Consider the following 13,755-nt stretch of genomic DNA (forward strand, 5'->3'; position numbering starts at 1 on the left):
CCACATGTAATCAGTAGGGTCTTCAACAAAATAAGGATCATACATCTCTTCTTCTTCATCGTCTTCTTCTTCATCAGTGTAGTCATCAGTAAAATAACTATCCCACATTTTCTCGTACTCGTCACTTGAGTAATCAGTGGTTTCACCGCTTGAACATCCAGGAAGAGGCATGTTGATAAAAAATGATGGAGAGAAAAGTTTTAACTTTGGTAGATTGTTGCTAACAGAAAGAATATTAGAATGTGAGAGAGATCAAATTTTAGATGACTATTTCAAAGATAAATGTTTGGGAAACGAGGCGTTGTAATTATGTGGGGTGGTTAGTTTTCTTTTCACCTTTCTTAATGTACCGTAAATGGTCATCATGACACAAACAATGAAGGGACAGGCAAGACCAAATTAATTTAGAAAATGAAGTGAATTTTGACCCTTTGTCAAACCCAATGTAATTCGTTTGTTGCCATATTAGAGGACATGCAAGTATGCAACTCGACTAAATTACCCCGAAATTAACCCATAAATGGACCCTAAATGGATTGAATGAATAATTTGGGTACCCATAAATAATTATCAATGTACAAGAAAGTTACTGATAGTCTTAAGGCCACAATATAGTTATTAATTGGATGATCGAATATGAATATCATTATTTTGGCGGGAAATTTGATGATTGACATGTGTCCCCAATTTGTAGAAGACCTTTTATTTATTTAAAGGCAATCAAACCCTTTTTTTCTTTTTTCAAATACCCATGTTTATTTCATGATATCTAGTGGCAAGCATGCTTGACATGTTAAAAGCTTCATGTAGAATGTTAATCTTTATACTTTTAATTTACTGAATTTTTTTTAACCTTATTAGAATTAATTATTTAGACAATGTATAGTAAAGTTGCTGATAGTTCTAGGGTAGGAATATGTTTATTCATTTGATAGAGGAATCAACATGGACATCAGTATTTTGGCGGGAAATGAAGTTGGGTACCCAATGAAGTCTGACACGTGGAGGGAAATGACCTTGGAACGTACGTGTCACATTAACCGAAACTTAAAGAAATCAATTGGGAATTAGGGGGAAAAACTGTCCTAGTGAACCTCAATTAAATTTGGAAACCCTAATTTTTAGTTTCACTTCAATCTCCATATTATAACCCTCATTTTATCTTTACGGTTCGAATTATTGGTGGAGAAATGAGGAAGCTTAACCTGACATGTAGAATGTCATTAGATAAAATGCAGAAATTATTTGGTGGATTTAGTAAGGAAGAAAGGGAGGATTTTGAGAATTCCTGTTTTCGAAGCTTTTTGCAAATCCAAAAAAATATGCACTTAAACAACTACACTAGTTTGTGCCATAGTTAGCCATAAAGTTGGTAGACTTTGCTATCGGATTGGTAACAAAGATTTGGTATTCAAGAAGAGTGATGTTGCATTGATTATGGGTCTTAGTGTAAACTCATTTGCTAACTCATTCTACACCACGGACGTGAAGAACAACAACACATCGTAATTTCATGCTAGGTTTTTAAAGGAAGCATTGTTAGTGAGACGTAAATATTAGATGCTTTAGTGGTGGCAAAATCCGGTGGTAGTGAAGATAAAAGTGATATACTTAGGCTCAATAGGTTGTATGTGTTGCTCCAAGTTGTGCTTCCTAGATCTTCTAGGACTGTAGATGGAAGGTATGTTGATCTTTGCGAGAGGACCTAGCTGCTTTTGATCGGTTTCCATGGGGCACACCTTGCTTTTGAGATGTTGGAATCTTGTTTGGATGATATTTACAAAAATGTGTTAGCTGAGAAGGACTCCTTTGCAGTTTATGGTTGTGTTATTTGTTTTGATATTTTGGCATACCTTCACATCCCCTCTCTTGGGGCTCGTAGGGCATTGAATGGTAAATTCCCAAGAATACTAGATTGGGTTCAGTTGCCTCCCAAGAACTTACATCTCCAGACCTGGAAGAAGAAGCTCGAGCCTCTTAAGGGTAAGGTTGTTGCCTTTGACACTTTGGATATTGAAGAAGGAGAAATGAATGAAGATGTAATGAAGGTGGCTTTCAACTAACAGGCCACACAAAGCGCTGCTTCGATTTCAGAGGAGATGCTTCAGAGACAGGCACACCTACTGAAAGGCCTTGTAAGCATATGATTGAAACTCTGCATTGTTGATTATAAACTCTACATTGTTAATTATAAACTCTGCATTGCATTGTTGATTATAAACTTTGCATTGTTAATTATATTCTGCAACTGGATACATCAGCATTGCATTTTTAATTATTTGACATCTGTTGCATTTATAAGAAAGGTTATTAAACTGAAAATATCAGGAAGTATATATTACATTTGTGTTGACTCACGGGATAGGTTCTTAAACTTGATATATCGTAAAACTCTATGGTAGTTTTATGTTAACCGATAAGATAGGTCAGAACTGGATATATCGGGAACTTTATGTTAGTGCTCATAAGGTAGAGGTAGATAGGATAGGACTCTATGATACACCGCAATGCTTACTTCAACTAACTTTTGAATACTGAGGTTAGGGTGGCTCGGAATGACATCAAGTCTGAAATTAGGATAGGTATGGAGACAATCTGCAAGGGGGTTTTACAGGTGGGAAGAAGAAAAGTGGATTGGGTGAACCATCATCATCCCGGGGGTTGTGAAGGGACCAAGAACAAAGAAAACAAGGGGAAGAAGCAGGTGGTCACACCAATGTCGATGTCTTTGTTGTCAAAAACCTACTACACGGTTTGTTAAGAATAAGGTTAAAGCTGTTGTGGAAGAAGATGTGTCTACCCCACCTTCTAAGAGGAAGTCATCATCCCCACCTCCTAAGAGGAAGTCGTCATCCCCACCTTCTAAGAGGAAGTCATCATCCCCACCTTCTAAGAGGAAGTCATCATCCTCTAAGAAAGTTACATTTGATCTTTCACATGAGGTTGAAGAAAATAGAAAAAGAGGAGTGAATCACGGGGTTTAAAATGGTAAGGAGGAGGGTGAAGAGAAACATAGTATGCAAAGAAGTGAGAGTCCACCACCAAGGTTAAGTAAAGTAGAGGTGTAAAGGCTAGCAAAAGGCAAACAATTTTGAAAAGAAGTCAAGTCGGTGAGAAAAGAAAAAGACATGGAAGCTAAGAGCAAAGGAAGCTAACAAACCAAAAAGAAGAAGAAATTTGATTGGTTTAGGTGAGGAAGAAGAAGATGGAGAGGGAGAGGGTAGTGAAACCTGATCTTGTTGCAAAGCGGCTGATGTTTTGAAAGATATTAGTGAAGAGTTACCCAAGACTCCTCATGATGACCCAGGTGATGGGGGAAGACCATGTACATGGTTTTTTCCAAGAACCTGAACATGAACATGAAGGCCCTTATGATAATGATGAGGGTGCTCCAGAGTTTTTAGTTGAGGAGGTTGAAGAGAGGGTTGTAAATACCTACAAATGTCAAGAGAATGTGGTTCAGGAGTCTTTGAGCAATGAAGTGCAGGAAGAGGGTGTGAAAGAGCACATTGATGAGAATGTGGTTGGCCAAAGTTCCCTAGTGGAAGTCTATAATATGGATGTTGTTGAGCATGTGTCATTTATTAGTCCCTTGGACATTGCTCCTGGTGATGGTCCCTTGCCTACACCTAATGTTGATGTTCCCTCCAATGATGATGTTGATATTGATGGGGAAGAAGTCCCGAACTTCGAGAAATGGAGAAGGTCACATTTTACGCTTTACTTTTGGCAAGATCGACATAACCGACTTGCTCTGTATTGTCACCCACAACCGCTCAAACCTTTGAGGTAGATAGTCAGCTCAAATCTATTGTTGTTATGAAATCTAAAAATGATAATGTGATGTTGGGAGAACATGATAATGATGTAGATGATGATGATGCTGTGGAAGGGGAAATGGTGGTCCCTGATGTGGTGCGCATACAGAGTCAAATGGCAAGTGAAATGGAAAAGAAAACTGAAGAAACACACCAAAGAAGAAAGAAGAGAAGGGAAGGGATGCAAGGTCAGTCATGGGAAGAAAACATTGGACAGGAATGTGATGAATAACTGATCAAGTCTGCTCTGGCCAAAACATTTATCAAGAAAACCACCACCAAAGGTGACCTCCTCGTACTACAGTACTATTGGAAGATGTTCACAAGGTTGTACAGTCCACAAAACTGTTTAGATGCTAGAGTGTTTGGATACAACCAGTCTATTTCAGTGCAAAGTTTCCATTCATTGCATGGAAGAGAGTGGGTAGATGGGGAGGTCAGTACACAACTAACATATTATCTTACATATTAACCAGCAGCAACTAACATATTAACCATCAGCAACTAACATATTAACCATTAGCAACTTCTGCATAATAATGTTTAAAATTCTATGACTCAGGTGATCACAATATATGTGAAGCTGTTGATCAGGTGGTACATCCAACATTGTAAGGAAAATGACATTCCAGAAGAAGAAACATATACTATCATTGAGGATGTATACTTTTCTGTAAGTTGTATCTCATTGGTTGATGGAATTTGTTTTGTATAGTTCACCTTACTGATGAAGTACTTTATGATTTTGTTGATGTAGAAATTCATGAACAGAGAGTATACAAACTTTAAGAAGAAGATGGAAGACCAAACCTTGGTGGTGCAACTCGATGTGAGTAGATAGTGGTGCGTATCATCCACATGAAGTTGTTAAAGAGTACTTAGACCCTTATGAAGGAAGAATTAGAGATCAAGCACACCCATCCAGGGCATTGGGTCTTATCATTCCTCTTCAAGTTGAAGGTAGCCACTGGGTTCTTGAAGTCTACAATTTTGGAAAGAGAAAAATCTACAACTATGATTCTCTTGGTCTGAAGAAAGTTTCTGATGAGTAACTTGCTATAGAGACTTGTCTTACTTATGTCATGAGGTGTGCTGATCCATCGTCACCTCATGATTTGGGAGCCCCTTGGGCTCGTGAGTTTGTGCCTGTTACTCAACAACCAGATACAAATAGTTGTGGCCTATTTTGCCTAGCCTATCTAGACCGCCGCCCGAGGGGTGTGTACGAGGAAGTAAACAAAATAGATATGCAACCCCATCAAATGAGGAAGAGGATTGGAATGGATATAATTAATTATGGGTTGAATCCAGATACTGTTTCAAAAAGCAGACAAGAGCAATTGGAGAAGAGTTTGGAGGATGCTAAAGAAGTCGATGACGTGAGCGGGGAATCACTATGAAACGACTTTGGGTAGATGCTAACTTCTTCTATTTTGTGTTTAGTGAAACAAATAACTTCTTCTATTTTGTGTTTAGTTGTCTAATTTTAGTATGGTAATATCATTTTGTGATGCCGTTAATATCATCAGCTACGAATTTGTGATGATGGAATTTGTCATTCATTGCTTCATGCTTTCATGGAGTGATGAGTTAAGTTTTTAGTGAAGCATTTTTTATGGAATTAGTTGCTGATAGGTCCTGCAATGCAATATGGTTATTGGAATATTTTGTTTCATCAAACATTTGTGTATAGTTTAGGCGAGAAATGTTTTTGGAATAGTTTGGCCAACACCACTTGGGCGGGGAAAATAGTGTGTTTCCTTTATAAGTACAAACCTGGGTTGCCTTTCTTGGTCCATCCCATTTCTTTTTCTCTTTTTTTCTCGTTCAAAATGGGTGGGGGTGAGGATTCTACCAAGAATAATACAAATGTTGGTTCATCATCAACCAACTATAGCAAATGTTTTGAGAGTGAGAAACCGGGCCTTCGGAAGATCAACCGTCCATGGGCAACTACACGACCGGCCCGCTATGCTCAAGCACGTGAATATGAGGTATGGTGTAAGTACAAAGCCACATAGTCCGGGAAGAAGGTTTCTCTCATGCGGGGCCGATCCATGCAAGGGTTTTAAATGGATAGATCTAGAAGGTGAAGGGACACATAAGGCTAAAGCACCTGCTAGTGAAGCAAAGGTGACAAAGGAAAACCGGTTGCAAATCACCATTGATGGTCCTATTAAAATGAAAATAGAGGGCAGTGTTGATGATGTTAGCCTACTTGTAAAGAAACTATCCATTAGAGGCCCGACCATGTCATTGTTATAGTTCTTGATATTAATAGTACAAGAAGATGTCCGTTCAAACCAAATTAATTACGAAACCAAAATTGCCAACCAAAACTATCCAAAATATCAACCCCGAAGTAAAGCCACAGGGTAACAATTTACCACTAACATATATGCAACTGCAAGTGCCAATTTCAAACAAACAAACCAAAGCCGCCACTATTGGTGATTGGTTAAAAGAAAGATCATATGTACTCTTCATATGCAAAATCTGGTGGAATCCCAGCTGAAAAATCAATCCACTCAAAGCATCATCACTGGCAACCGTGCAAGTTGCCTTATTGTGTCCAAGACCACCACAACGCGTACACCTTCTTCTTTGTACTGGGACTCCCTCTCCTTTAGAGCGCTTTCTCTTTTTCTGTGGTCTTCCGGGCATCACCTCATCAACGGGTGGACGGACGACGATGCCATCATAAACCCAAACCCACTATTCTTTTCCTCTTAATGGTGTCCAGTTCTCTCTATATGTATCCATCATCGTTTCTTTTGTGTACCAATGCAAGCAAAAGTCATATGCACATAGCTTACAGTGATCGATTGCCTTCATAGCATGGCTACAAGGAAGACCAACCTGTTGAAAGAAACCGCATGTGCAAGTCCTCTCCAAAAGGTCTACGGTGTCGATGACGGTCTAGTGATTGCCGCCAGAGTAAGCGTGCTCACTTGCCTTTGTTTGCCGTGGAAACGCGTCTACTCGAATATCTCGACGAGATGAGCACTTCCTCAGCTGATTTGGTCAGTTTTGTCTTCAGCTTTGACGCCATCACCGGTAGTCATAAAAATATTTCATTATGTTCAATCTGATACCATTGACAAGAGATGTCACTGGTATAGCTCTCTCTGGAAGTATCATCTTGTTCCAGCTCTCTATGTGATTTGTGTAGCAAATGTCATACCTTCTCATTGGAGCAAAAGCACAACACCACGACTCTTTCGGAATCTTTACAATCTTTGCATAACCTTTCTTTGTCGCACAATAAATTTGGCTCATAAGTCTTACAAATTCTGGTCGTTCATAAGTTTTTGACTCTCTTCACCTTCCCCTTTTGTCTCTTGCTTAGTCATACAATTTGAAATGTGTTGTGCACAAAAGCAATGGACCGCATTAGGAAGTATTTTAGGCACGGCTTGAAGAATGCTTACATGCCTATCAGAGAGAAGAACAAAGTTTTGCTCCGTCCCAACAATAAGGTCTCTTAACTTTTCCATAAACCAATCCCAGTGGTCATTATTTTCCTTTGGGACTATGGCAAATGCAATTGGAAACACATGGCTATCGCCATCAGCCACGATAGCAGTTAGTATGATTGACTTGTACCTACCTGTCATGAAAGTGCCATCAATCATAATCAATGGACGAAGACATCTTTTGTAAGCTCGGATAGTGACGCCGTAGCTCACAAACAAACGTTCAAACTTGTGCTCAGGGGCCGATGACGTTTGCAGCTCGGTGAAACAATCTGAATCCACTCTTTTAAGTTCTTTACAATAATTTGGCAACATTTGGTACGATTGACTAAAGCTTCCCCTTATCTGCAAGCAAAAAAGCCAAACAAACATAAGTTAGTTGTTGCTACTATTGCGTTCATTAGTTGCTGATATAACCAAGGCAGTTACCTTTTGCATTGCAATTTCTTTTGCTTTCCAAACAACTTTATACGACACATTTGTCTGGTGTGCGCCCTTAACCTCCAACTACAACTGTTTCGGAGCCATATCAATATTGTCCCTAAGTTTCGATTTCACAACTTCTGAAACCCATTTTGCATCAGCTTGTTTATTAGTTGCAATTGCTTTATCTTGTGAACATGTATGTGCTTCTCTGAAGGTTATAATAACCCATATATCAGAACCAGTGGTCGGTTTTGCAAACAAATGAAATGTGCAACCGTAAGACTTACACTTCATATAAATCCCTCAAAGAGAAGTGCGCGACGACCTTAAATCAAACATGTTTGCTATTGCGTATGACTTCATGTCTTTTATAAGATCATCCCGAAAGTAAGATAGTGTTATCCTACTTTAGGAGGAACAAACTTCGAGTTCACATGAGGAGGAGTTACATCCACTTTATTTGGTGTTTCGGACTATGGGAGAGCGAAGAGGATCATATCCTTGATGTAAGTCTTCTGAATTGAGATCTTCTGCATCGAATAGCGTAGCATCAACCATTCCATTTGTTTCAATATCAGGTTCACTTTGGCCTTCCTCATCATTAACAATCATATTAGGTTCACTTTGGTTTTCCTCATCATTAACAGTCATATCAGGTTCACTTTGGCCTTCCTCATCATTAACAGTCATAGGCGTGCCTCCCCAAAAAAACTCTTGACTACGGTTAGGAGTAGACCATACATCACAATCATCATCCAATAATTGAACTTCATCATCATCATCTTGATTACCACCATTTACTACTCTAACTTCATCATCATCAGCTCCATCCTTTACTTGTACTACTTCTTCTTCTTCAAAATTAACTTCATGTAGTATTTCAACTTCATCATCATCACCCTCATTATTGTCAATATTTTGATTCATGGAAATTCTATATTCCTCGTGGACGCCCCTCTCGTATCACCATATGGATTTTGGGAATCAAAGTCATCATAATCAGGTTGATCAAGATCCGGTACACCATCTTGCTCATCACCATCATTGACCATCCTCAGTATTATATCGATAATTAGCTCCCCACTATCGCAAGAACTGGAACTATATGTTACCTTGCAAGGCTATAAAGTGTACCTTCCACAAACGAGAAGGCGGTGTGACCGTTTCTCTTTTCATCTTGAAGGTTCGGTGTAACTTCCGGAGGAAACACCCTCCGGCCAAATATCTATATTTCAATGAACACTCAAGAAGTTCCACACCACTATCGGTGACGGGTAAGCTATCATCTATCAACATATCCCATTGATATCGAAGACTTACCGCCATCACCTTTTCGAGCGTTGACAAGGCGTGAGGTTGAATGTGTTCTTCGACGCCGTGAATCTCCACATCTTCCCATTGATGAGTCCCCACTCTCCCACTCCGGGGTTGGTCAAGGGGACTTTTCGGAAAACCAAAGATTCATAACTATCGGAAATAAAGCATGTACCCACCCTCACTAATAATGACCTAACCAAATGGAACCGCATTACTTACCAATTGCTTCATCGACAAGTTTAAATTGGTTAATAGGATTTTCTCGACGAGCTAGCTCCTTTTGTTTGAGAAAAGAGTGTTTTCACGGGAGAAACAATGCTTCGAGTCGCGTCTTTCTTAAACAACTCAAGAGCAACTTCTTTCTTCTTAACATTAGGCTGTCCATTGCTTACCACTTCTACGCCGTTGATAACCCAAACCATCATTGTTTTTCTTGGAGACTTTCTTTGTTTCATAATCATGTTCAAATAATCTGTTTCTTCATCAATTCGACACGGGAATTCTTCGTCAAGTATCTTATAGAAAAAGTAGATCTCTTTCTCGACAACATACCTTCCACGGTATTTTCATGAATCCTTCAAATGAAATACCCCATCACAAACTCTCAATTTCACTCGCCACCAACATACTTCATCCGGCCATACTTGTCCACTTTCATCTCCCCATTGTAGTGAATAAGAACATCCAAAGAAGTACCTAACCAGTAAGTATAAAAAAACAACAAAAAGCGATGGTTACAAAGAAGTACCTAACCATAAACCATAAAAACTGAAAAATAAATTCAAACATTTAAGCACAAACTAGTTAAACTAACACTTTTTAGGACATTTATGACGGAATCTATCTTAAATGCCTTAATATTAAACCCAACATTAAATATAGAATCAACATGGAAACCACCAACATTCTACCACAACTATATAATCAACATGCATTTATGCATGGAGACGTCATAGCTGTCTTCAAAACCCTCTTTCTTGAAAGATGAAACATCAAACAAACAAAACACTAAACTACGTGGAACAAAACCGTAGACCCAAGGCCCTAGATAGCTTAAAAAACAGCAAACTATACCTTTATCATGTGAATGTGTCATGTTTTCCATGTCAAACCTTAAATAATACAAAAAGCAGAGGGACAATGACGAGGAAGAAGAAGAAACAACCAAGAAAAAAATAGAAACTTTGAGCTTTTGTCCTTATTTTTTAGGTTGGCTCAAAATACGAGATAAAAGTTGTAAAGGTACTGACAACCAAAATCACTGAGAGTTGCTGATAGTTTATTAGTCAGTTGCTTCTTCATTATAGCAACCATAGATACTACAACATGTTTTGATTAACGTGTTTTCTTGATCAAGATCCAACGGTTGTCCATCACTGTAAAGTCAAACTCATCAGGTACAATATGACAGAGTTATGCGTAGTAGGTAAAGAGGGGAGAGAGAGTGTTGCAGGTCCACGTGGGCATCGTTTGAAAATAAGGAGAAAGGCAAAAGTATCAAAAGTGAGATTGAAAAGTCAAAATTGAAGAGTGGTTACTACTTGGGAACAGATTGACATTATGGGTTACTAATTGGGAAATTACCCTTTTCTGATTGTGGAGTTTCCTTTTTCAATCAAAGTGAAGAAAGGACCATACCCTATAATAAGAAAATTAAACGCGTTTAGAGAACTTAGACCCTAAGGATTACTATTTCAGAACATATTGATTTATCTGTGTGCTCCTTCAGATCTCAGAAAATGATTCTTGAACTGATGAAATATGGTTTACATGGGAGGAAACTTTCCATATGGGCAAAAAGAATTAATCGGTTCCATCACCTTACATTTTTAGCATGAGGCACAATAAAATATCTTGATGTTTCCTCGATCATCCATACAGATAGCAAATTTTAGGGGGTGTTTGTTTTTCCTACTTATAAGTGCCAAACACTTATAAGTGCTACTTATAAGTAGGTCCTAAAATCTGTTTATAAGTAGGTCCTAAAATCTGTTTGTTTTTTACTACTTATAAGTACTTATAAGTGGTAGGGGTGTTTGTTTTTTTAAGCACTTATAAGTAGCGACATTACAATTTTACCCATATTTTAATAACACATGTACTTTATTGTCGAAGTTAATGACGATCATATAAGAAATCAATTTAATGGAAGTAGAAATAAATTCATATAGACCATGCATTAAACAATCCACAATAAACATATTGTTTATTATGATAATCATGAAATGTTATTGGAAAGACATTAACTTCTTCTCATTTGCATCAACTCATTTGTTATTTGGTTAGTTATGTAATTTTATATGCATCCATGGATAGTTATGTAATTTTATGTCTAATCCCAACTTATAAGTTGGCCTAAGTAAGATTTTCTCACTTACAATTTTAGGCCCTATTTATAAGTTTTTTTTTACCGTTGGCTACTTATAAGTGGGAAAAAACAAATGGGTAAAAACAAGTGGTCCACTACTTAGTGCTTATAAGTAGTCTAGCACTTATAAGTAGGAAAAACAAACACCCCCTTAGTGTTTGACAGTGTGTTTCATTTTCTAGACTGAAGATCATGTCTGGTACTCTTGTAAAGTTGCATGAATTTGGTCCCTTGAAACCTAGATAAAAGCCCAAAACCTCTTGGGGCATTGGTCAGTCTGGGCTCAAGCTTAGGCCAATAAATAGAGCTTCGGTAGCAATTGCAGTCTTGAACTAAGCTTGGGCCAGCCAAAACAACATGCTCCAAACCTAGCACAACTCATTCCAAGATTCAAATTCCCTACCATAAATATCTATTGAATGCATCTACAAGCAAAATACTTGATTGATTGAATATACAAACATGTGAGTTTAGAATAAATATAAAACACTTGATTGATTGAATCAATACATCTACAAATAAGCCTGCATTAATGTTGGGAATAATCAAATATGTTGTTGACAACTTTCACATGTTGGAATTTCTTTCTCAAACAGAAATAAAGGTGAAATGCACTTTCATAGTCTCATTAAAATGAAGAAAGTTATAAGGAAACGTGAACTCCTTAAGGTTTTAAGAAACTTATACCTCCAATGTTTTATCAAATTAGGACATGGTTCTATATAGATATGTATGATTTTGATTTCTGCTTCAAGTTTTTCATATTGAAAGGGAAGCATACAAATAAATTGCTACATGAGTTTGGTGCATTGTGGATTATGTTTTTCATTTTATACTTGAGCCCCTGCCTATTATATATGGAGTTCCATCACAATGCATAGTGTCTGTGAGTGAGGCCTATGATAGATTCGAATCCGATTGTTGTTCCTAGTAGGAAATTAACCGTGTAAAACCAATACATACTCAAAAGATCCTGAAAACCTCAAAGCTCAAAATTCTGCTGTAGTTACTGGTGACTGTAATAAGGGGTTTGGGATCCTGCGCTTGTTCCTCCACCAACTCATTCTTATCTACTGATAGAACTTACTTCTTAGAACTTCCATGACTTGTCCATGTCTCCATGACAAAAGATGGTATGGCAGTGGTGCAATCACACCTACAAGGTAGCTGGTCGTGGGAATTTCAGGCTATGCTATGTATAATATGAACCGATAGTGGAAAGAGAACGCAGTGACTTTGAGAAAAGGGGTGTATTAATTTGTATTAATATGTCACTCTCTTTGCAGGACGACCATTCTTCTTGGTCCTCCAGGATGTAAGAAAACTACACTGCTGCAGGCCCTGCAGGAAAGATGAACCAGTCCTAAGCAACTAAGGCACGAAATGATCGATTTTAAGGAAGAAGAGCATCTCTTTAGACATTATATAGTAATATATAGAACACTCCTAAGCATTCTGCCTTCAATACTTCTTAGTTCCCCGTCTCCTTTAGAAAACACCGGGAACCTCAGAACTGCATGCTCAATGGAGACAGTATATATTTGAGGTTAGCATAAAAAGGATCTTTAGTTTCATATGACATTCCACTGCCTAATGTAGAGCTGATTAATCATGCAATACGTAAATATATTCGAAACTGGAAATAAATGATCTGCTTGGTATTGAGCAAAGTTCAATGGAGTGCTAGACAAAATTTGATATGCTAAAAGTACATATCTTGTTTTCGAAACGTACGTCCGAACTCTTGCATGCATGGTGGAGGAATTTATTCAAATCTTTGTAGCTTGGCAGTGGAAGCAAAGTTGTGATTGAAATTTCCATCATTCTATAACCGTGTCTTGGTAGTGGAATCACCACCTAAGGCACATCACATTAGCGTAAGCACTTCTAAATTCTTATAAACTTTATCCAAATGATACCACAGCTTCTTAATCTCTGATTTGACAAATCTTTTTTTTCCGATAATCTCTGATTTTGCAAATCTAAAACGCATGCATATACAGAATGTAATGCTAAAATATCCAACTCGAATTGCATGAAACAGGATTGCTTCTTATTCTCAAGTTTTTAATCCCGTTAGATTGCTTTTAAGATTTTTTATTGGAGAAGAGCCTATTTACAATTGCTAGCTCAGACTCTAACCCGATTGTCAGTTTCAAGCATGAAACAGGAGATAAAGAATACTACGAACTTCTACTGAATTTGCGGATGGAAGTATATCTAGACTTTTAAAATTGCCTCGACACTGCAAAGTTATTCGATTAGTCCACTAAATAAATACATTCGAGAGTTCACTGTTGTCAATCAAATCAATAAGAACAACTTTGTAAAATTTCAAACCCGGCGCCAA

Source organism: Coptis chinensis, chromosome 8 (assembly GCF_015680905.1).
Source record: "Coptis chinensis isolate HL-2020 chromosome 8, ASM1568090v1, whole genome shotgun sequence".
NCBI classification, from domain to species: domain Eukaryota; kingdom Viridiplantae; phylum Streptophyta; class Magnoliopsida; order Ranunculales; family Ranunculaceae; genus Coptis; species Coptis chinensis.